Consider the following 25,448-nt stretch of genomic DNA (forward strand, 5'->3'; position numbering starts at 1 on the left):
CCAGCTTGACCTGGGACCTGCCCTGATGATCTGGATGCTTGGCTGAGCCAGGCTACTGACTGCATCTTCCCTGCTCGCATTAAAAGTCTCATATGGCAGCTAAATTACAGCTAATTGCTAATAGCTAATTGAAATAGCTTTAAGAAAACTAAAATCCATGTGAACTTCCCCTTGTTTTAAGCTTTTTTTGTCAAGGAAAACTTCCACCAGTGTTGTGAGCTTCCCAAGTGAAGTTAGGCGAGGAACATAGCAACAGAGTCATACAAGAAGTGATTTTGTAATGCATTCCAATGGGTGAATTGGATTTCCTTTTAAGCTTTCAATTAGAGTAGCAACCCGCAAAAACAGAAGTTGAAGATAAGACTTGGATAAATATAATTGCTGTGTACATTTCCTGGATTATTTAACCACTGTAGTTAAAATTGAAATGGGCTGGATGCGTACTTTATATCTTGCTCTTCTAGGTTATAAACTTCTTGTGCAATGAGCTCTTTGGCAGGCAGATCAGTTTTCACTGCATGATCTGCACAGAATCCAACATACTTGTCTGTGATCAATTAATACAATAGTAATTAGATGTGTTATAACAATTAAAGTACATGCATTTTTGTCGTGGTTTAGCCCCAGCCGGCAACTAAGCACCACGCAGCCACTCGCTCACTCCCCCCCGGTGGGATGGGGGAGAGAATTGGAAGAGCAAAAGTAAGAAAACTCGTGGGTTGAGATAAAGACAGTTTAATAGGTAAAGCAAAAGCCACACACACAAGCAAAGCAAAGCAAGGAATTCATTCACCACTTCCCATCGGCAGGCAGGTGTTCAGACATCTCCAGGAAAGCAGGGCTCCATCACGTGTAACGGTTACTTGGGAAGACAAACGCCATCACTCCAAATGTCCCCCCCTTCCTTCTTCTTCCCCAGCTTTATATACTGAGCATGACATCATGTGGTATGGAATAGCCCTTTGGTCAGTTTGGATCAACTATCCTGGCTGTGTCCCCTCCCAGCTTCTTCTGCACCTGGCAGAGCACGGGAACCTGAAAAGTCCTTGACTAGTGCAGCAACAACTAAAACATCTCTGTATTATCAACACTGTTTTCAGCACAAATCCAAAACATAGCCCCATACCAGCCACTATAAAGAAAATTAACTCTATCTCAGCTGAAACCAGGACAGTATCCACCCCTTATTCCATACCATTTACGTCATGCTCAGGTCTCACACTATCCAATACATTCTCATTACCCACCATCACCCTTCCCATCCTTTGATATAATACACACATATCATTCCCTTAGTCTATGGAGCACCCCTACAAAATATTTGTAAAATGTCCATAAATGTCCACAAAATGTCCACTGAGTTAATTTAGTCCATGACTTTGGGCTTCATCTCTTATGGTTGTTACTCAGGACAGGAGAGGTGGTGTGTTGCTTGGAGTTGTTGGGCACCAAAGCCAGCTCAGGTCAGGTCACCGCTGCACTTGCTTCTTGTAAGGCTTCTCCTCCATTTGTTCAGGTGGTTCTGTCTGTAGTAATTCCTATAACATGCAACTCAAATCATGGGTTACAACAATTTAAAGGTATATCCATTACAATGTCCACCCCTGGTCCTTTTGGGCCAGGTTATAGGGTTTAACATTGCAATAAACTCCTCCCCTTGCTCCTAGCCTGGCTAGCAACAAGAGGTTCCTGCTATAGTAATTCCCACAACATGCAACTCAAATCACGGGATATAACAATTTAAAGGTATTTCCATTACAATCTCCACCCCTGGTCCCTTTGGACCAGACCATCAGGTTTAACATTGCAATGAAGTCCTCCCCTTGCCCCTGCTCCAGCTTGGACTTATCCACAGAATGTAGTACCTTCAGAAGTAAACTTGCTCCAACATGGCCTCATGCACAGCCACTGATGCTTCAAGGTGTACCTGCTGCAGCATGGACTTCATCCACAGCCACAGATGCTTCGAGGTAGCTCTTTCAAAAGTAGTTTCAAAAGTACTTTCAAAAGTAGTTTCCCCATTCACCAAGTAGCATTTTCCAGCTCCCAAAGTATGTATGTAACATTTTTTCAGCTCCCAGTAATCCCCTGTGATTCCCCTGTGCTTCCCTACCACACTTGGACATGCTGTGAACATTGTAAATTCCCAATGGATTCATGCTATCCCTAATTCTGTAACTGATGGAAAAGTGAAGATTTTAATTCAAAAGAATTGACTGGTACAGGCAAATAAACCCAGCTGGTGAGAAACAGTCAGTAGTTGGAAGTTTTGCACAATGCAGAATTCCAGGGGAAGAGCAGAAGTTTGTGGGAGCTTAATTTCCTGCCCTGCAAATCCATTGCCTCTTCCAGCAGCAAGTCTAAAATAAAGTCAGTCCCTGTTTCAGCAGGACTAGGTTGCAAGTTTCCTAAGTTTGAAGGTTTCATTGAAAACCCTTGAACTGTTCTGGATGGAGCTGTGGCTGCCCTACTACCTTCTCATGCAAAAGAGAGTAAAAAATACACTTTTAAAAAATCATGCAGAGATTAAATTTTAAAGCAAGTATTGTCTCGGTGCTTTCCCCCCCCATTTGTGCATCACTGATCCAGATCAAAAGTATATATCAATCGTGTTTAAAATGCTGTTCTGTCTTAAAATTTAGATACAGTTACTCAAAATAAGTGGGCAAAAATACCAAAATATGACAGAAGAAAGTTCTACATCTACAGAATGTTTTATTTAACCTAATTTGTTCCCAGTTTCTCATCTCAATGAGGCCCTCCCCTTCCCCCCTTCCCCTTTTCCACCCCAAGATTTATCTTTTGCTCCTGCCAAAACAATTATACCATGATCTCGCATCACGTTAAGGCCAGGTCTGCACTGGTATAGATACTGTTGTATTTCATCGTGCCTGGCATAACTTTGTCTCGGGCGAGGCATGAGTACGTGCTTTTACACCTCTCAAGTTGCAAACCACACGCACAAGTGTTTACACTGGCTTCATGCTTGCCATGGGAAATCTAACCCAGCAGAAAGGTACCGCGGCATGGATATGCACAGCCTGATAGGGTGTGAAGTCTGCCAAAACACCACCCAGAAAAATGCATCTGTCTCTCTTGCAGCTGCTTCTCCTTAGCCCTTACTGGGGAGAAGGAGGCAGGGAGAGAGCAGGGTGCACAAAGCAGATGTGCAATATGGATCTTTACCCTTCAAAATCACTCCAGGCTTCAGCCATGCCTGTCCCACCTGCAGAGCTGCTGGACTGGATGCCTGTTGGTCCAGGACAGCTCTTGAACCCTTGGATGCTCCACAGTATCTCCACAAGGCAGGAGATACCAGTGATGCAGCTGCCTCTAGGCAGCAGGGACTCATACTCCTTGTGGCCATTCCCTGAGTCGAGCTGGCTGGAGTCCACTTCTCCTCTCCATCATCCCCAGACAGGCTGGTCCCTGCTTCTGCACAGCCGTTTCCACCCTAACCTCTTTAGCAACTGCTTCCAGTCACTTCCGCTTCCTTTTCCAGACTGCCAGGCTGTGGGGAGGGAAAAGAGGCTTTAGCACCAGTGATGATGATGAGGAGGAGGTCAGAGGAACTGAACAGACTTTCACAGTCCAACAGGGAAGGATTACAGGAAGGGTACCATGAAAGGCTCGATGAAGGACTTGCTGCTTCCAGTTGAGATGGAGAAAGGTTTGTACTTCAGGTGTGGTGGTTGGAAACCAGTGACCCTTAGTGGTCCCCCCAGCTGTCTATGGCCACTCAGCCCAGTGTCGGGCAACTCACAGCTGGAGATGCTGTGGACTGGTGGATATTCTGCCCACAGTGGATACCCTGGTTGAGTTGAAACCTCCCAAGTATTCAGCAATTAATCCATGGGGGTAGACTTGGAGAAGAGAAGCTCTGCCACTCCAGCTGGTCTTGGGCAGATCAGTAACTCATACCTCTGTACTGTGCTGCCCTGGCCATGAAGCGATATATATGGATCCTGACAGTGCCTTCATACAGTTCAGGTGCCCCTGCACAGCTGAGCAAGGTTGCATGCTATGCATTTGCCTGGCTGAAATCTGGACGCTGATCACCAGCTATGGCTTGCATAGCATGTGCTGCATCCCTTTGCTGTGGCCTTGCCTCCCTCCTCAGGAGATGAGATGATGTACTAATGCAGAAAGGCAAATATTTGCTGTGTCTATCTTGAACAACTGAAGCAGAATAAATGTGTAATTCAGTCAGATGAAGTTTCCCCACCTCCATGACTTTGGATCCCCAAAGGACTTGGTCAGACCAACGATGTCACAGCCAGGGCAGGCCTCAGAGCAGAGGACAGAGGGAGGAAAGTGGTTGTTCAGTTGGTTCATTGTCTTTAACTCTTTCGTGCATGCTTTTCCAGGTACCACAGGAAATTAGTCAGCATTAGCAAAGGAAGGAAATTACAGGGAAAGGTCTGAGTAGCTGTCTTTCTCAGCAAAGTCACTTTTGGTGTTTTCTAGCATTTGTGGAATACCTATATCTAAGCACTTTCTTCTAAGCTATTGGAGCCATTCACGCTTTATTTGATTGAAACAGGAGGACAGCAACCCCTGAAACAATAGGGGGCTTTATTCATTGTAGAATTACAGTTTTTAGCTCTTTTAATTCCTTAATACGTAAGTAATACTCCTTCAAAATTATACAATCAAAAATAAGTTATCCAAGCTTGCAAATGATAGTTTAGGTGAGCTGAGCAAGGGACAGATCAGAATTCAACAATTTGGCTTTTTAATCCCATATCCAAACTTAAGAGAGCATGGAATAGGAATAAGAATAAGAATAAGAATAAGAATAAGAATAAGAATAAGAATAAGAATAAGAATAAAACTGCTATGATGTTTCCTGCAAGAATAACACAGCAGTATTAGAGTTTTCAGTTTGTCTATTCAAAATTTCATTAATATATTTTCCTAGGAATTTTGTCTGAAGTACCACTACTTCTGGTGGTATTTCACAACAGTTCTGAGTTTTTTTAATGCATCATAAAAACTTTAAAATCAAGGCTTTATTAAATGTTGTGTATAAAATACTGCCTTACTTTTTGGCAGAAGGCAGCTGATTATTAATTTCAACCCAGAGTCATGTCCTTGACATGAGTGCCATTTATGATATATACTGTGCAATACATGCAGACTGCTCTACTCAGATTTAGGAAGATCTTCAAGTGTTTCAAATAAGGTTGTCACAAGCAGTCTTGCCTGAAGCTTTCTCCTGATAACTACAGAAGGAAACAGTATTGTGTCTCTCGTCTCCCAAACAGACTGGGAATCCGCTCAAAACATACTCTCCACACCTGGCTATTGTTGCTCTTCCTAAAAATCAACAGGAGCTGGTAGAGAACTAAACAGAGAAAGGTCTTAACATTACCCTTGCTTCTGATTATTATGAAAAGAATGAATTTTACATGTGTTGCACTACAGCATCGTACTTGGTCTTAGTCTTTTCACTAAGTACGTGTGTGAGACAAAAATCAAGTTACGGACAGTCTAATAAATAATAGTAAAAGAACTTTCCAGTACTTTTGAATGCATTCTTAAGAGAGATATTGGTCAGAAGCATTAATAAAAGTATTTCCCTATTCCCTTTCTAGGAAAACAGAATTCTTGAGGGAAATGGTGGCTAATTCTTAGATGGCAGGGCCTCCACCCTCCTGAAAACACAGGATTTATTTCCCAGGCATACTAAGTTTGCATCTGCCACCTCACACAGATTGCTTAAAAGAAAAAAAGGGGGAAAAAAAAGACTATTTTAAATTATTCTCGGTGGCTGCTATTTTGCTTGTTCAGCTTTAGTCAGCTCTTCAGCTTCTGCTCAGAAGTTGAAAACTTAAAGTGACACAGTGGCTTATATCTGTGGAGATTTAGATAGATAAGTTATGTACTTGTTTTGGATATAAATCATATGAATTTATTCTCCCTAGTGAAGAGTGCAAAACCATGAAAAAATAATTTTAAAAAATCATGAAAATGATTAAAAGCCATTTAAATTTATTAAATGGCTTCGCCATTTCAGCCAAGCCGCCGAGGCGAGGGGCTCTGGGACAGAGGACCGCGCCGGGACACCGCTCCTGAAGCGGCGAAACCGCGGCGAAACCGCGCAGGAGAGGGAAAAACACGCACGGAGAGAGGGGGTGACCGCACCCACGCCCCGCCCCGCGCAGGTAGGCGGGAGCTTCTGACGAGGGCCGGCTCCCCCTCAGCGCGGGCGGGGACGAGAGTGACGGGGCCAAGCCCCCGCCCGTACAAGAGCAGCCCGCAGGGAGCGCGGCGAGCAAACAGGGCGTGGCGCGGCAGCTCGCGCGGCAGCTCGCGCAGGCAGCTCGCGCAGGCAGCTCGCGCAGGCAGCTCGCGCAGGCAGCTCGCGCAGGCAGCTCGCGCAGGCAGCTCGCGCAGGCAGCTCGCGGTGCCTCTCCGAGGTGAGGAGGGAAGTTCAAAAAGCGCAGCTGGCCAGAGGGAGCCTAGCCGTGGCACCCACCCGGCGGAAGGCTGCATCCTCTGCACCTGCCGGAAAGGATTCATCAGCCCGGACGGAGCTCCCCGGAAAACACGCAGCCGTCCAGGTCTCCGGCTGCAGGGAGCGCCACCGGCTTGCGCTGGAAGCAGATGGCAGCGGAGGGAACAGCTGTGTGAGGTGCGATCAGGTGGACTATCTACTCTGCCTGGTGGCAGAGCTAAGAGAGGATGTAGATAGGCTAAGGAGCATCAGGGACTCGGAGCAAGAGATAGACTGGTTGGAACCGCACTCTGACCTCCCAGAAACATGAACAGAGACAGCCACCAGAAAAAGCCCCTGATCAAAGGGATTCAGTGTCCTCCCCCCACCAGGAGGTAGGCTGGGACTTAAGGGGAAGCAGCGAGTGGAACCAAGTCCACAAACAGGGTAGCAAGCGAACGCCCTCCTTGCCCACCACGCCTCCCCAGGTGCCTCTGCACAACAGATATAAGGCTCTAGAGGTGGAGGACCAGCCAGTGGATGATGAGGATGTCAGTCCATCTACACCAGAGGAGCGGCCAAGACCAGAAAGACATACCCCCCATATTACTACAACCTCCTCAAGGAAGAAAAGACACGTGATAGTTGTAGGAGACTCCCTGCTGAGGGGAACAGAGGGTCCAGTATGTCGGGCAGACCCTTCTCATAGGGAAGTCTGCTGCGTCCCAGGAGCCCGGGTTAGAGATACCACTAGGAAACTTCCTAGCCTGGTACAGCCCTCCGACTACTACCCATTCCTGCTCTTCCACATGGGAGGTGACAAAGTATGTGGCCCAAGGGAGATTAAAAGAGACTTCAGGGCCTGGGGACGGTTAGTGAGGGAACCTGGGGCACAGGTGATTTTTTTCTCCCTCCTTCCAGTTGTGGGCAGTGACATTGGAAGGAACAGGCGGACCTAGTCTATTAATACATGGCTCTGTGGCTAGTGTCAACATCACAATTTTGGTTTTTTTGACAATGGGGTGGCCTACACGACACCAGGCTTGATAGCATCAGATGGGAGCTACCTTTCTCAAAGGGGAAAGAGGGTCTTTGCCCAGGATCTTGCAGGGCTCATTGACAGGCCTTTAAACTAGATGTGAAGGGGGAGGGGGAACATAATCAGGCTTGCCTGCGGCAAGCCACGGGAGGACACGCAATGGTTAGAGGGACGGGGTGCTAGTAAGGACCCTCAACCTGTTGCCCAAGCGCATGCTGGGGACACTGCACCACAGTCAAAGTCTTGCAGAGATGAGCTAGGGGCTCCTGAGGTAGCAGGAGCCAACAAAGAAACTTCTGTGGAACACCTGAAGGGAAACAAGGGGTGTTCCACCAGGAAGGTGACATGGCCGACAGCCCAGATGAAGTGTCTCTACATGAATGCACGCAGCATGGGCAACAAACAGGAGGAATTGGAAGCTACCGTGCTGCTAGAAAGCTATGACCTGCTTGCCATTACTGAAAACTGGTGGGATGAATCCCGTGACTGGAGTGTGGCTATCGATGGCTACAGGCTATTCAGAAGGGGAGGTGCGGAAGGAGGGGCGGAGGTGTTGCCCTCTATATCAAGAAATGGATAGAGTGTGAAGAGCTGTCCCTGAAGAATAGCCATGAGCAGGTTGAAAGCTTATGGATAAGAATTAGAGACCAAGGCAACAAAGGGAACCTTGTGGTTGGTGTCTACTACAGGCCACCTGATCAAGGGAGCGTACTGATGAAGCCTTCTTCCTCCAGCTACAGGATGCATCACTCTCACAGGCTCTCGTCCTGCTGGGGCACTTCAACCACCCTGACATCTGCTGGAAAGTAGCATGGCGAGCTGTAGGCAATCCAGGAGACTCCTGGAGTGCATTGAGGATAACTTCTTAACCAGGTAACAGACACCCCTACCTGAGGAGATGCAATACTGGACCTGATGGTCACCAATGCAAGTGAGCTCATCAGTGACGTCAAGATTGGAGGCAGCCTAGGCTGCAGTGATCACGCATTGGTGGAGTTCACAGTCCTGAGGGATAAGGGACAGGCAAGGAGTACAGCCAGGACCCTAAATTTTAGGAAAGCAAAATTCCAGCTCTTCAAGGAGTTCGTCAGTAGGACCCCCTGGGAAATGGTCTTCAGGGACAGGGAAGCAGAACAGAGCTGGCAGATCTTTAAGGATGCTTTCCATAAAGTGCAAGAGCTCTCAGTCCCCAGATGTAGGAAATCAGGCAAGGAAGGGAAGAGACGAGCATGGCTGAGTCAAGACATGCTGGTCAAACTAAAGAGCAAGAGGGAACTGCACAGGCAGTGGAAGCAGGGACAGGTAACCTGGGAAGAGTATAGGGACGCTGCCCGCTTGTGTAGGGATGGGGTCAGGAAGGCCAAGGCGCAGCTGGAGCTGAACTTGGCAAGGGATGCAAAGAATAACAAGAAGGGCTTCTACAGGTATAGCAACCAGAAAAGGAAAGTTAAAGAAAGCGTACCTCCACTGATGAACAAGAATGGTGGCCTAGTATCAACAGACAAGGAGAAGGCTGAGGTACTCAACAACTTTTTCGCTTCAGTCTTCTCTGGCAACCACTCTCCTCACCCCTCCCGAGTCAATGGACAACATGTTGGGGACCGGGGGGTAAAGCCCGTCCCACTGTAAGGGGAGATCAGGTTCGTGACCACCCGAGGAACCTGAACATATATATAAGTCTACAGGACCTGATGAGATGCATCCCAGAGTCCTGAGGGAATTGGCTGATGTAGCTGCCAAGCCATGCTCCATGATATTTGAAAAGTCATGGCAGTCTGGAAGAAGGGACTGGAAGAAGAGAAGCATTGTGCCCATCTTTAAAAAGGGTAGAAAGGATGACCCTGGGAACTACTGACGTGTCAGCCTCACCTCTGTGCCTGGGAAGATCATGGAACAGATCCTCCTAGAAGCTATGCTAGAGCACACGGAGGACGGGGAGGTGATTCGAGACAGCCAACATGGCTTCACCAAGGGCAAGTCCTGCCTGACCAACCTAGTGGCTTTCTACGAGGGAGTTACCACATCAGTGGACAAGGGAAAAGCAATGGATGTCATCTATCTGGACTTCTGTAAAGCCTTTGACACGGTCCCCCACAACACCCTTCTCTAAATTGGAGAGATATGGATTTGATGGGTGGACTGTTCAATGGATAAGGAATTGGTTGCATGGTTGCATCCAGAGGGTAGCGGTCAACGGCTCAATGTCCAGATGGAGACCAGTGACAAGTGGTATCCCTCAGGGGTCCGTATTGGGACCAGTGCTGTTCAATATTTTCATCAATGACATTGACAGCGAGATCGAGTGCACCCTCAGCAAGTTTGCAGATGACACCAAGCTGAGTGGTGCAGTTGACACGCCAGAAGGACGGGATGTCATCCAGAGGGACCTGGACAAGCTGGAGAAGTGGGCCTGTGTGAACCTCATGAGGTTCAACACGGCCAAGTGCAGAGTCCTACACCTGGGTCGGGGCAATCCTCGGTTTCAATACAGGCTGGGGGATGATGTGATCGAGAGCAGCCCTGCAGAAAAGGACTTGGGGGTACTGATGGACAAAAAGCTGGACATGAGCCAACAATGTGCACTCACAGCCCAGAAGGCCAACCGTAACCTGAGCTGCATCAAAGAAGTGTGGCCAGCAGGTCAAGGGAGGTGATTCTGCCCCTCTGCTCTGCTCTGGTGAGACCCCACCTGCAGTACTGCGTCCAGCTCTGGAGCCCTCAGCACAAGAAGGACATGGAGCTGTTGGAGCGGGTCCAGAGGAGGGCCACAAAAATGATCAGAAGGGTGGAATACCTGTCCTATGAGGAAAGGCTGAGAGAGGTGGGGTTGTTCAGCCTGGAGAAGAGAAGCCTCTGGGGAGACCTTATAGCAGCCTTGCAGTACTTAAAGGGGGCCTATAGGAAAGATGGGGACAGACTTTTTAGCAAGGCCTGTTGTGACAGGACAAGGAGCAATGGTTCTAAACTAAGGGAGGGCAGATTTAGAGTGGATTTAAGAAAGAAATTTTTTACACTGAGGGTGGTGAAGCACTGGAACTGGTTGCCCAGAGAGGTAGTGGAGGCCCCATCCCTGGAAACATTAAAGGTCAGGTTGGAAGGGGCTCTGAGCAACCTGATCTAGTTGAAGATGTCCCTGCTCTTGCAGGGGGGTTGAACTAGATGACCTGTAAAGGTCCTTCCAATCCAAAGCATTCTATGATTCTATGAAAAGAAAAGGTTGAGAAAGGATTTCCATAGATTGTCCGGTTCCTACTCTGCCCCAGTGCAGGAACAACAACCGCTATTATCTATTTCTGGGGAAAAAAAAGCTGTTTCTTTTAGCCTAAACCAGGGGATTTCCTTTAACTAGGAGTTACAGTGGAGCTTCAGGTCCTGGGACAGAGCAGGCTTAGACGCAGAAACTCAAGAAACCAAACAGGTCAGTCTTAGATGGATGGATAGTTGCTGCCCTTGGGAGACAGCTGCTTGGAGCTAGACATCTATTCCCTCCGAGCTTTGCCAGCATGCTGCTTGCTGTGCCCTACTGAAGTCCTGTCACTGACACCACCTTCATGGTCTGCTTAGCCAAAGATCTTGAGATATGCACTGTGGTCTTTGACACCCTCCTCCATCTCTGCTGTCATTGTCACTAATCATAAGTTATGGCTATTGCACAGTTGTCCACAATACTGCTCCTCATTTCCCCCACACTCCTGTCCCCCCATCAGGATTGGTTTAAACTGGTTGAGCTTATCCTCCAGTTACAGGGGTGCAGTTATATCCCAGTATCTCTACAATACTTTACTGTGTTGGTCTTGGTTAGGAAAAGCTTACTGCTAAGTCTTCTGTGCTGTGTGAATTTGTAGCCAATACTTACCTCATCCACTCCTTTTTTATCTTCCAGGCTTCTTTCTCCTTCACACTCTAGCTGTCTCTGACAAGTTATTTTATGCAATTCATACTTTTAGAAATGGCTACATAAGCATATAAAATTTTATTCAGTTTAAATGGAATATAATTTCTGATTTATTTTATGGTGCAGTAGAGACATCTAGTGACTATTTTGTGTTATTGAAATGCAAAGGATTAATGTAAGAGGGCAAAAGACCTCTTCCAAACCCCTGAAATACCCTTCTAGTGATAGGTACATCTTTACATGCTCTCCCCAACTCCACTGACAAAATAATTGTCAGTTCTGTACAACTAGTAATACATAGGATGGAAAACAGTGATCAAACATCACTGGCTTCCGTGCCTCCAGAGCCTCTTTTCTCCTTTCCCCTTTCTTCAAAGGCCTTGGACTCTACAGTAAATAAATCCAGAGTCATGCTAGAAAAGCCAGTCTAGCTTTTCATGGCTGGCACCGAGGGCACAGCTTAGTGCCTAAGTGCCAATACAAATCCCTTCCTTGTGTTATTTTGCTGAAGTAAAGAATCTGCCTCAGAACATCTTGGCTGCAAAGTCAGGCAGCAAATGTCTTTTTCAACTGAATCATCACCTGCCTGCTAAGGGAAGGGGAGGATGTTGGAACTGGAAGGGTGTTGGAACTAGATGATCTTTCAGGTCCCTTCCAACCCAAACCATTCTGTGATTCTATGTTCCTTTGGCCAGAAATGCTTTAATCCTGAGATCTTTTGCTTGCTCATTTAGGTGCCTAAGGGTGGGTGTCTAAATCTAAGCTGTTTACTTATTCTTACTTTCCAATCAGTAGAGAGAAATAGGTACCTCAGGGTCCTATCATCTTATCCTGAAAGGTCAGAGGAATGGTCCCTGAATGTCTCCTGACAGGACAGACTAGGCGAAGGAGGCACCAGGGGGAGGTATGTCCTCTGCTCCCACAGTGTCCTGAGCTGCTGCTGAAGGGCAGGACCTGGCTCCAAGGTATGTGCTTTGAGTGTGACCTCTCCACCACTTGTCATCCCAGGTGCATAAAATAATGCTTGCCAACCTGATGGTGCTTGTCTCCCTTGCCAGAAACCTCCTCTCTACAGAGGAAGACCGTCCTGAATCATGAACGTGAACCAGGCTGCTCCTGATAGGCCAGAGCTACTAAAAATGCCCTTAGCAAGCAAATTCTTCCATTCCCTACAGAATGCTCAACAATGGCACGATGTCTAAAGGAAATTCACCTGCAATCATCCTATTGCATGAACCAAATGTTGCAACAGTCCTAGGCAATGATGTGCTATTACATAGCTTGAGCAAGAGCAGAGGTCATGTATTTGCTATGAGTGCTGACCCGAGCTTGTGGTCTTGTGCGGTGCATAGCACCCAGATAAGGAGCATGGTGGCACAGCGGTGTTTGTGCATGGCACAGGTGAGTTGTTAGTGTGGGACATGCTGGAGAGGCCTGTGGGGTACAGTTATACCAACTCATATACAGTGTGCATACATCCTGGTGTCTTCAGAGTGGTTGTCCTTGAATGGTGTAGGCATGCCTATGGTGCCAGCAGGCAGCTACAGGCCTGGCCTGGGGGTGAGGGCTTGTTCTCTGGCACTGTTAATAAAGAGGTTGAAAACTTACTCTGTGTTACCATGGCATTAAATAGGAATATGTGTTTAATTTACACATGTATTAAATGTATATATATTTATTGAGGCACACGTACAACAGTTTCCTTCAAACAAATCCTTCAGACAGAGATCCTTCAAACAAAAAGTAGTTGTATTATGTCCCAGTGCTGTTGTTATGCTGGCCCCATAGCATACACACATCTCATCTAGGGACATTCAGTTTCTTCTTTTTTTCTCTTTCTGGGAAATCATCTTTATGACTATCACTGTTTTTCCAGTTTGAACTTGACAGTTTTCAGCAAGTTGTCCAGTATATTTACTCCAAATCATTGGCATAGAATAAAAAAATCAATACACTTTGCCTTAACCTTTCCTCTTTTTCTGTTCAAAGTATATGGTTTAGCAGGCTGCATAAAGAGCTTGGCCTTAGCAGATAAGACAGACAGCAGCACATCATCTCACCTCAAACCTTTCCCTGGAAGAACAGGGAATTATACAGAGCCTTTTACTTACAGGATTGTGCCAGCCCATTCTTGAAAGAGTTTAGTGATTTAAGCTGAAAAAGCCAATGATGTTATTCATCTTCCTTCCATGGCTGGTCCCAAGAGGGCAAAATATTACCATGATAACTCCATTGACTTCATCTTGAACTAACATTTCTACTAGAGGAAAAAAAAGAAGCATGTTATCTGCTTTTAATGAGAACATTTGATGACCAACACGCAGAGCAGTCACACATCTGACTCAGCCCTGGTTTAATTCTGAGCTTAATAATTCCCCTGGGATGTGAGGATTAGTATGTGGTCTAGAGCTGGTTGAAGAGCACAAATTTTTCTGGGAGAAGAATTCAAAGTTTTGGCATCATTTTAAGTTACCATAAAACCAAAAAATTTAGAAATTTCTATGTGGAGGAAAATCTGAAAAAAAAAGAAAGTTGGCCTAATAGCAACATTTTGTTTCAAATCCAACTTTAAAAATTATTTTTATTCAGTATGAAATAAATAAACAAATAATTAAAAATACAGAAAAAAATTATCTCAAAAGTCTTGAAATGAGATGTTTCGGCAACATCAGATATTCCCTCCGTTCCTCTCCTCATCATTGCTTTCTGGTTTCAATTCTAAACCAATGAAGTTTAAGAGGAAGTGATCTGATAATCACAAACCGAAGCAATCTAATAATCACAATCTGAGTTTTCTGTTGAAATATGTTTTAGTGTCCAGTTGGTTTGAGGAGGATATGTACATACTTGGCATGTTGCCAGCTCATGTTCCAAATGAAAATTATGTGTGGGTTGAAGGTCACAATTTATGAGAATGTTGATAAAAATCACAGCTATATTGTTTTTAATAGAACATACACCAACAGAAGTGGCTAAGAATTAAGAACTGTTTATTGAAAGCTACAAGGTGAGAATTTACATTTGAAAAAAAAAAAAGGTATCTAGTTTCCTTCCCTTTTACAGACATCTAAACATTTCTTTTGACCTAATGTGGTGTGATGGGTGGGGGGAGGCCAGAAAGGATGTAATACAGGTTACTGCTTCTTCAATGAGTCCATTTTGATTGCAGAACTGAAAGCATCTTTTCAAAATGGCAAGTGAAGTGGTTTATGCAGAGGTATTGCCCAAGGAAAGCGTGCATTTTACTTCACAAACTTCAGATACAGGTAAAAAATGGTCATCTTAATATTACTTACATTTTCTTTGCTCAGTGACACGTTCTTAAAACTTTCATTCTTTCTTAAATCAAAGCATTCAGAAGAAGCTGAAGTCATGTTGAAAGCATTTTTATAACTATTAATATCCACCTCTGTTTATTATATATCTATTTGCTTGGCAAATTCATGTTTATTAATAGAAAGAATACTGAATTCTAGCAAAAGTAAAGAATGACCTTTAAAATCCCATTCTGGATTTCAGTAGTATGGCTGAAATGTGCTGTTTCTGAAACATATTAATGATCAGACATTGAAGATATTAATACAGATTATTGAAAACTCATTGGCAGTTACAGTGCACTGATGACACTGAGTGGACTTCTCTCTCCTGCAGTACATTTACATTTTATATATTAATTTGATTTATTTTCTTAGACACCAGAAATATTTTTAAATTGTAAAATGATAGGTCTGTTTGTCTTTTTCTTTTTCTTTCTTTCTTTCTTTCTTTATTCCTTTCCTATCTTTCTTTCTCTCTCTTTCTTTATTCTGTCTCTCTGTCTCATTCTTTCTCTTCTAAAAATTCTATGTTGAGAAAAATACAAGTCAAGAATCAATAGAGGGTTCTATAATTTTGAAAACTGTTAGTCCTACAATTTGTTTATGACCTACTGATGTCTTCAACTATAAAACTGCATTACTTTAAAAATTTATTTTCAAGAAATAAAGTGCAAAAGATAACCATTAATGGATATAAGTAGGAAATAATTAATGTTTTTAAAACAAAAGTATCAAGTTATATTTTTTAGATTCTGATCAAAAAATAGATCTTTGCTAGTTATAAGACAATTAAGCATGGAAAATCTATTTAAAGTTATAATATTCAGAGGTCACAGTATGAAAGAAAAATGTGTCCTGAATATGATAGCAAAGCAACTTTTATTCTATAAAAATAAGTTCTGTAGATTCGCTCCTTGGGACACAGTACTAAAAGTCCCTGTAAGGGTATGATGTCTTTGTCTTTCATGTGTTAACTCAGTTTGCCCCTTAGATTGTGTGATCAGTTCACCGTAGAAGAGCTGCATTGCCAGGACAATCTTTGGTACCCCAGTGCAGAACTACCCCATAAGTACTTATTGGAGATGCACACACATGCCCAGTACAACCATCTGTACAAAATGTTTCAAAATTTGAGAGCAGAAAAATCTGTTCCACCTAATTTTTTTTGTTTCCTCACCTGATACTATCCCTTAAATTTCCAGTTATATTTTATACTTTTAAGTGCTTTCACTTTGGTGAATTGAGCTTAGAAATTGCTGCTCTAAGTTATCTTGAGAGCCCTCTAACCCAATAACATACTTCTGAAAGTTGCCAGTATGAGGTGCTTGGAAAGACAGTGCCTAAAAAATTTTTATGGCCAATTATGAGGCTAATTAAGTAACCAAATTTCAGGCAAAATGTTTTTTCTTGCGCTTTAGAGTATGACGGCATGGTGTTTACCTTGCCATAATTTCTTTGAAAAATCTTTTCAATTGTCATACCAATATTCTGGTCACTTCTGTGAATCTTGCATCCCTTTTGGTATCCTAATAAATGCTTTACTTTAATAACATTCTAAAACAATGACTTCTAGAGGCTGATTCTAATATCTTGCACGAAGAAATACTTTAAATCAATCTTGAATTTGCCACCTATTAATATTGTTAGTGTGTCCTACAAGATATAGTGAAAAACCACCTATCTATATAATTAATTTTTTTTGTGTTCTTATATATATAAATTTCCATTATACATTCTTACTATCTCTATCTTTGATTTCTACATGTGCTCCATTGTTTTCATAGTTGAGAGCACGAATGCAGGAAACTGTGGTCCTCACCTTCTGCCAAACGCTGTTCACTGTTCTAACTCCTTGGCTGCTGCGCAAGAAAGATGCTGCATTCACACAACAGAGATTTGATAATGCTTGGTACTAAAAATGGTTTAGATTCGACATTTTTCGTAAGTCTAAGGCAGATCTCAGCAGCTCTGGCACCCTTAGGAGGTTGCTTTTCTTGGCTTGGTATTTGCCATGCTACAGTGAGTTCAGAGCAGTTGAGTTAGCTATGACCCACCTGCCTAAAAAAGCTCAAAGGAAGCAGTTGCTGTCTTACTCCATGCATATTTTACATTAGATGATCGATACAGCAAGACTTGGAAAAGGCCAAAGTTGCTCCTGTAAGACAGGAATAATAGCCTAGGCCAGCAAAGAAAAGGGTTTTCATACTGCCCTGTCTCTGAGCATTTTTTGAGTTACAGACTTCAAAGTTTGTGCTGTCTTATCTGATTACATAGCTCTAAGTTTGGTCTGCTTCCCCATGGCCACTATGCCCATCCCCTGGCTAGTCCGCACCCCACTTCTCCTCTCCCTTCAGCCCCCTTCCTTGCCTGCACTGTTTCCCTGAGTTTTGCACGTGGTGGATAGAGCAAATGGTCCATGTTCCTGGACTTGTCCTACATTTTGCACTGCTGAAGTTTGCATTTATTTGTCTTCCCCATGGCACTTCAGAGAAAAATCTGTTTGGTTTCTTTTAAGAAAAAACACATCTTATTTCATACACTATCAGCAAGCAAATCTGATGTAAGTAGCTCCTGGGAAATGAGGCAAAACATGCAAAACAGGCAACTTACAAGGCAGTGTGTTGCAGTTGATATAAAAATACAGCTTCTTCCTGCCTTCCTTCCACTGCCACACCTACCGAAAGCTGCTGGGGTCAGTCAGGCATGTCCCGTCACTCGCCACTTTCCCTCTCTCTCCTACTCTGACAGTTCATCTGCGGATTTAATATCGCAAGATGGAGGAGAAACTGTGTCATCGGGCCGTTCCCCACCTTATTACACCTGCAGTCATGTTCCTACTTATACCTCTTCCCCGTGAGCTTTTCTGATTGTACAATATTGCTGATTTGGGCCAATAGTTCTGTAGAGACCCTCTGGGCAGTGAGATGTTTTCTGGATGTACCTTTAAGTATACGAATTTGCCTACGTGATGCAGCTCGACTACATAATAGAGGTCAGGTACCTAAACATCATCTTTGCCTTCCTTGAGCTTTACATCCAGCATTGGCCACTGAACTAATTAGCCAAAAGTGCTGCCTTTACAGTGACAGTGAAACAGATCTCTTCTGTTATGCAGATGGCCAGTGTAAGCATCCATACATAATAACAGACAAGTGTAAGCAAGGCCTCTAAAGATAAGGAGAGCAATGCTTAGCTCTTGGTGTTAAAGCAAAGCAGTCTCAGCAAACCACCTGCTTTCTTGGGAAAATGAATGGCTGCTGCTGAAAATCCTGTTGCAAATTCCTTTTCCAGCCCAGCTTGCATTATTGTTAGTGAATCCGCCCAGGTGATCAAGCACTCCTGATAGTGCAGCAGACAGGAATTCTCCCCTATTGAGGCTGGGAAGGCAGGGAATGTGCAGTTTGCCAGGCAATCTCACACCTTTGGGGAAACCCACCCTGACAACATTTTTTGTGTTCTCCATGGGTCGTAAAAATCTTGTAACACATGGTGAAAACATTTTTTTTAATGGTTGCAACCATGAGTGTCACAACCATGCTAGTGGTTACCAGGGCATATGAGGGTTTTCTACTGACTGACCACCAGATATGGAATGGGGAGATTTCCAGCAGCCTCCGGTATGTGCGCTGATCTCTGCCATGTCACATTTGAAAGCCTAATGTGAGACTGTGCTATAGAAAATGCTGGAGTGCTTGCCACAGGCTCCATACATAGCAAGATGCAATCCTTTTGCACTTGGAAGGCATGTCTCTCAGTAATAGAAAAGCCATGGTTTATTTTGCCTGAATGTGCTCTGTCTCAAGGCATTTCTTTCAGTGCAGCCATGTCTTAGTCTGGTATAATTTATGTAGGCCAATAGCTCCAAGCCGTCTGGAGATACTAGGTAGTTTTCGGAGGGAGCGGGTGCATGCTCTGAGGCACGAGCATCTGACAAAGACTTCTGATGTGTGTGAAGGCAGTCAGATCAAGCGTAAGGATAGAGGAGCTTTTTTTGCAAAATAAATCCTAAAAACAGATATCTGAGAAGAAGGATGGTCTGGGAAGATCTTTATCCTGATGAGCAGCTGACAAACAGGAAAAAAGTTGGGAAAGAGCATGACAAGTAACACTTGGAAGAAACCAAGAAGAAAGCAGTGAGTGGAGGAAGATCAGTTGTTTCCTGGGGTTTCTAGACCTCATTACGACAAACAGCATAAATGTTCACAGTGAAGACCTGCTCCATTGCTTTGGTTTGTGAAATGGGGATTTCCAAGCCCAGAGGAATAGGTGTCTCGACTCAGCGGAGATGAAGACTGCTGCAATTTGAGAGGTCGTGCCAGCTCCGCATCAAATATGGAAAGCTTCCCTTGCAAATGGTTCTTAGTCATGGAAAGCATCTGTCCAGGGCACTGATGTAAGGGAAGAGAGGGCCTCCTCTGCTAGCAAATAAGAATGGTCATAAGTTAGCAAGGCAATAAAGATTCAGATAAGTCTGTTTTTAAGTCTTCTCTCCCCAAGTTTCTGGCTACTGTGATTAACAAGGGCGGGGCGGGAGGGGAGGGGAAGCTGCTTTTGGACTATACTGGCTGAGAATTCACTGCAGACAGGCTTTCCTTTCCCCTTTTTGTAGAGAAAGTTGAATTAATGGTTTGTACTGAAAATCTGCTCTCTGTCTGCAGTGGTGCTTAACAACCTTTAATTAAAACCTCATTTAAATACTTGGAAGAATGAACTTGAGGAAGAAAAATCTATGGATGAAATGAAAATAGTATGTTTATATTTTGCATAATGCTTTACATTTCGTGGTTTACTCTGAATTGTTAAAAAATATGTTTAATTCGTAAGTGATTGAAAAATAGCTTGTCTCTGCTCTCTGCACATGCAGTACAGCTTAGTTTTCTTCCAATAGGAACTGTGCTCCTCTTTGTGAAAGAAAAAACAGTAGAAAGCAGGCGTGCTTCGTACCCATGTACAAGATCTGATTAACCAGGAAGAAAAAGTTTATTGAGAAGTAAATAGAAAAAAATTAATTTAGCCAAAAAAGTTGCCATTGATTAACTTCTGCTTAAAGATGGACAGAAAGTGTACATGTGTGTATAAAATATGGAATAATAAGAAAAAAACAGAATTAATAATAGAGCAGTTCAGTGTGTGATAAGCTACCGTCACCTAGAGGGTTTTTTTAAATTTTCTAAAATTTAATAACCAAATAACATTTTTTTTAATGTCTTTGGAAAACTGCACAGCATGATAATTATTTGCGTGAACTCTTCTAATAATTTCTTTTTGGCACATTCATTCAGCGACATGCAAGTCTTACCAGAAAAAAAAATTAAAACAACTCTCTTGCATGTTCTTGCTCTTGCCATTTTCTCAGAGAAGGTCTGGTGCTGCAGGGTGCTGGATGCAATGAGAATGGCAAGGGCTGGCCTTCGGCAGGTTCTCTAATTGAAACACTTTTTGTCTTTACAGATGATCCAGCAACATACGCTGAGGTGAATGTGAAATGGAGATCTGACAGACCTGACAGCACACCCAAGACTACACATACAGGTACTGCAATACTGCAGGACACTTCACATTTTCTCATTATATTTTATCCTCGTTATATACCATCATAATTACATATCTACATATAGTGGAGGAGTTGCTTGGGGCTAGGTGCCCAAAGAGATGTTGATATGATCTAGGCAAATTAAAAGACCTTCAAAACCTTTTCCAGCTGCTGGTTTTCCCTGAGGGTGCCTGAAGGCTGCTGGTGACAGTGTTTTCAAAGTTAGCAGGTAGAGTCACAGGCCCCCAGGTTTGCATTAGGCTAACCTTTTTGTCCTTCAGCCCCAGCTAAGCCTGTGAGGATTCACGGCGTCAGTGTCCCTTGCCTCTGGGGCTCAGTCTAGCAAGCCTTTGGTTTATGTCTGTGCTGCCAGTATGGATTGCACCTGGGAGCAAAGGGAGCAGGAGCAACCCAGGAGCCGTTGGTGCAGATGGATTTGTGTCCACACTCCTCAGTGCAAGCATCTCTGGAGCAAACAGGCTGCTTCTGCATAGCATAGCCCCTGGCTGCTTACCTCCTTTGGGCCCCATGAGACTTGTTTGGTTGTGGCATTTTGGTTTACGAACTTAAAAGGCTGTATTGCACCTTGCCAAAGTAGCTTTTTTTTTAATAGCATGGCACAGAAAACATTGCAATATGCTGCTGGGAATGTAATAAGGGGTCTCATGTAGGCCGTGGGAATGTCCACTGGGGATGCTGCTGGAGATCAGTTCTGGGCAGAGGGAGTAAAATCTGGCACTGTCCATGTCTGCACTGTTGGAAGGGAATGGTTCTCTCAAATATGACCAGCTTTCTTCTGAGAAGGGACCAGTTAGTTTATCCCAGCAGGATCCCAGAAGAAAATAAACATGCACCATGCAGGCAGCATGGTCCACTGGAGAACCAGGACCTGGTAGCAGGACAAACTGCCATTCCATGCCTCTAGTGAGTAGACCCACACAAAACACAGCAGCTCCCACCTGTTCAGCAGCCAAATAGCACCTTTTCCAGGGTATGGGACAGCATCACTTTCTATCTTTGCTGTAGGTGATTTTGACCCATTTTCCCCTGCTCCCCACTCCTGAGGGATGCTCAGAACACGTGGTTAAAATTTATTCTGCAGTGGAGACACTCACAAACTCTTTTCTTTTTAGCAACAATTTCCATGTATTGCTTTTCATTTCCAAATGCATTTAGGGTGAATGAACAGACAGCAATAGTATTTAAAGCACAGAAACTGAGTTATTTTTAGAAAGTGATAGCTAGGGAGCAAAAATTAGGTTTTGAACAGTTATCTGACAGGTTCAGATAACTTGTGTATATCTTTTCTTAAGTGGAAATTTTAAGATACATTAAACTATTTTCTCAAACTGTAACCACCCTTGAAAGTAAATTTTGTTTTGCAAAGTGAAATAATATATTGGCTATGAGTTTTAACTCTCTTGTATGAGGTGAAAATGAAGAAGAGAAGGAAAGAAAATATTGCATTCCTGTGATGCATAAAAACAATTAAGATATTTATAGAAAAAATGTTAGCTGCAGAAAATGCTAAGTGAGAACAAATGTTTCCATTGGTGGGTTAATTTGGCCTTACCACAAGGAAAAAGAAACTGAAAGCTTCAGATGGTCTTTCTGATTAAAAGTGGTAGTCGGGCAGACAAGAGAGTGCGCCAAATGGACATCTCAGTCCTGCTGTTACAAAGGCAAAACCAATTTACTGGCTGCATTTAAATGTCCTCTGATTTTATGCCAGTGAAACCAGGATTGCACTGCAGCATGAAAAGTAGTGTCAGTAACGCAGTTTTGATATATCGCCATCAGCCCATCAGTTTGTTGGCTGCCTTTTTATACCCCAGTCCTCACTTCCTCCCTTCCTTTCTCTGATTCTGCCTACACTGTCTGTATTTCCAGGTTTTCAGAATTTTGTTTTAGGAATATCAAAATCCATATATGCTATACCTATGGATAAATGCTATAGGTGAACTCTGTCCCTTCACATTCTTCACTGAATCCTCTTTAACCACAGATGCTGGGTATTCTAATTCTGGTTTAGATTGGGGGTTTTTTAACCATACAGATCAGCCTGGAAAATGTTAAGGAGTGGGGATCAAAAGAACACAGAGATCCTGGACAGGATTACAGTTGGAGCAGAAAACGATGAAAGCAGGGATTTAACAACTAATTAAACGTGTTTGTTTGTTGTGCTTAAAACAAATGATAATGTGAAAAAAGAGTCTCTAGAATTTCAAATTACCTATAAGAGCTTTTTTTTAAATCCTGTATGTGAACTTCAGGTTTCCTTTGTGGGTCTTCAATTGTATAACCTCAGAAAAATAACCTACAATAGTATGACCATTGCAAACCATTCTCCAAGGGAAAGGCAGGGTATATTCCAGAGCGAGAAGCACTGGCAGCGCTGTGCGGGCATTGCAGGCAAACTGTTGACACAGCACTGTTGGCAAAGCTGGGTGCTGCCACAGAGGGTGAGAGGTCACATTTTTAGGCATCTTCTCAACAGCTATGATGCTAAAAACTGGGACTGGCCAGGAAAAAGGTTCTTCTGACCCTGAAAATGTGATTTCACATATAAACTTACATATGTACAGGTTTATATACATATAAACCCACATAAATATATAGAGGTTTTATTTTCAATTAATAACTAAAATGCTAGGACCCACAGCTTGCCAGTTTTCAAGCATTTGATTTTTGGTTAAGAGAAGAATTTACAAAACAAAATTTAGCTTCTACAGGTACATTTAGCTGAAAAAAAACCCAGAATGTTTTCAGTTGCATCTGCAGCACACCGAGGATATCCTCCATAAACTTGCTGTTCACTTTCCACAGGTGCTAGATCTATAGCACACACAGCAACACATTCCTGCTGAAGGCCTAGCTAAAATGATTTTGCATACTCCCATAACTCAGAACAAAAGCTGACTTGCTTCTGCCTGTGGTGAGACCCCTCTTCCTTGTCCCTTTGGCAGTGACCTGCTCGGAGAACTTGCACTGGTGTTACGTTGCTGTTGCCCTGTACTTCACTGCAGTGATTCTGCTCATCACTGTCATCCTCTTGGCAGTGAAATGTCACCGCCTCTGAGATGGACTCTGACATCCTGCTGACGTACAGGGTAAGCCATTTTTTTCCGTGTTTGTATTTTCATACAATATGTTTGCATTTCTCAGAGGAGGTGCAAGGAAGCGTCCCAAACCAAATGCTAAAGTCACCATCACAAATTCAACCAGCCAGCAATTCACAGTCACAGTAGATAACGTCTAGCTCCCTGCTGCTGATGCATACTGCGCTTAATGGAGCACGTCTGAATACCCAGCAGCTTTGGCAGAACCACCTACCAGAGCAAGTATTGGGCTCTGCTGCTTTTACTCCAAGAAAATTCATCACTTAATCATAGGTGTCTCCCAGCTGTGGAGTGAAATAACCCCACAAGCCTGCCATAACATGAAACAAGCACATGGCTGGGTGCAGCTGGAGGTGATTCCCATAACCACTATCCGGGCCAGGACTGACAGTGACCTGGTGAAGTGACAGGAGACAGGCAAGCTGTGTTGTTCAGTCTGGGATTTGAAGGAAACCAGGAGAACAGTTGTCCGATTTGGACTAGGAATAGCAGTGAACAGCCTTCCAGAGAAAACATCTAGTGCTTCTTGTAGAGCTACAAAGCGTGTTTAATCACTCCTCCGGGTCACTCTCCCTGGAAGCCATCACTGGCCATGCTGAAGACACCGTGTCCCATCCTGTGGCAGAACTAGTGCCCGTGTCACTGAGCAGCTCGCTAGTCATATGTGCACTACCACCCCTCCATGCCAAGGCACGGCACGTCTTGCCATGGTCCTCATGGCATACAGGTGCCCTCTCTTTACTCATAGAACACTTCACAGCAGGTTGAACATCAGTAAGATACTCTACTTCTATTAGCTTTTGTCTCTTTTATTCTCAGATAACTCGGCACAGGAAGGCTCTGTTTCTTCTACAAAACAAAGACATAATGTTTATTTACTTTTACATTATTTTCTCTGAAGAGACTTTTATGAATGAAGACATGCCATCAGTCTGATCACTCTTCAGTTATGTCTTCCAGGATCTCCATTAAACCTCTAACCTCTCCATATACAGACAAAACATATTATTACTTTTATTTGTAATGTGCTTAATCTTGTAATACCAGCAACCATCCCATTATACCAGTGTGTGTACCAAGGTATGAGCTCAAGCTGCTGCACCAAAAGTTGGATTTCAGTCTTGTCTAGACAACACCCATGACCAGGTGGACTGGTTTGAGACATCGCTTTTAATTCACACCTGACTTGATTTTGCAATAATTTGCGATATAGATAAGCTTTTTTATTCCATATGTGCAAGTGCAAAAATTCATGGATAAAACAGGGAGTGTGAAAGGTTGCACTGAACTTTTTTATGAAGCCCAGGTTTGGATGTGATTTTTCTTCTCCTGACAGCCTTTAGTGGGATTTGTATGAAAGGGGTATTGAAGGTGCAAGAAACTATATTCATTTAGTTGAGAAGTCTCAGTCTCATCCCCCCATTGGCTTGAATAAAATTATTCTGATCGACTTGTCCAGAAGAGTATCTCACAGAGATACAATATGTTGTTCTGTCGTGGGGTAGTAATTAATTTTGTATTTGTTTTGGGGGTTTTTTTCCCAAATGCTGTAGCTTCAGTTAAATCAGATTCCTCCATTGGAACTAAGCCACGTCAGGTCCAAATGCATTTGTTTGTAATTATTATTTTGCTGTCTGTTTTTATATTATTTCCAGTTCTCATCAGTTATATTATATAACTCCTTTGGGGCAGGCTGATATCAATGATTTGCAGACCCTGAGTAGGAGGTGTCTGTATAGCAATTATTTCTAGAATTGTTCCCTGTATCTAAGCTTATCTGTACTTAAGCCATGTTGTTGCTGTTGATAATGTACCACGTTTTTATAGGATATGCACCAGAAATCAATAAAGAAATTCAGTAAAGCACTTGACATGCTGGTGTTTGTTCTTATGTTAGTCAGACTAGAAGAAAAATAACATTTAGTATTTGTATGACTGTAACACCTCTGAGCTGTTGTCATGAAGCAGGATGCTGCTCTGGTAAGTACAGTCTAAAGACAGAATCCCTGCCCCACACAGCAGAGCACCAAAGGAATAGTAGAAGAAAATGGGTAAGTTTTCCTTCAGATCATCCTTTTGTTTGCCAGGTGCTCTGGGATAAATCCA

At 43.5% G+C, this 25,448-nt stretch overlaps 1 long non-coding RNA gene across 1 annotated transcript; it reads left to right on the forward strand.

Annotated features, from left to right (window-relative positions):
* The first annotated feature begins 14,552 nt into the window (after positions 1–14,552).
* Positions 14,553–24,928, forward strand: LOC140646518 (uncharacterized). Its single transcript, XR_012040474.1, has 4 exons — positions 14,553–14,639; positions 20,142–20,222; positions 23,190–23,333; positions 24,162–24,928. It is a non-coding gene; the product is annotated as an uncharacterized lncRNA (long non-coding RNA).
* Positions 24,929–25,448: the final 520 nt, after the last annotated feature.

This window comes from Ciconia boyciana, chromosome 1, assembly GCF_034638445.1.
Source record: "Ciconia boyciana chromosome 1, ASM3463844v1, whole genome shotgun sequence".
Lineage (NCBI taxonomy): Eukaryota > Metazoa > Chordata > Aves > Ciconiiformes > Ciconiidae > Ciconia > Ciconia boyciana.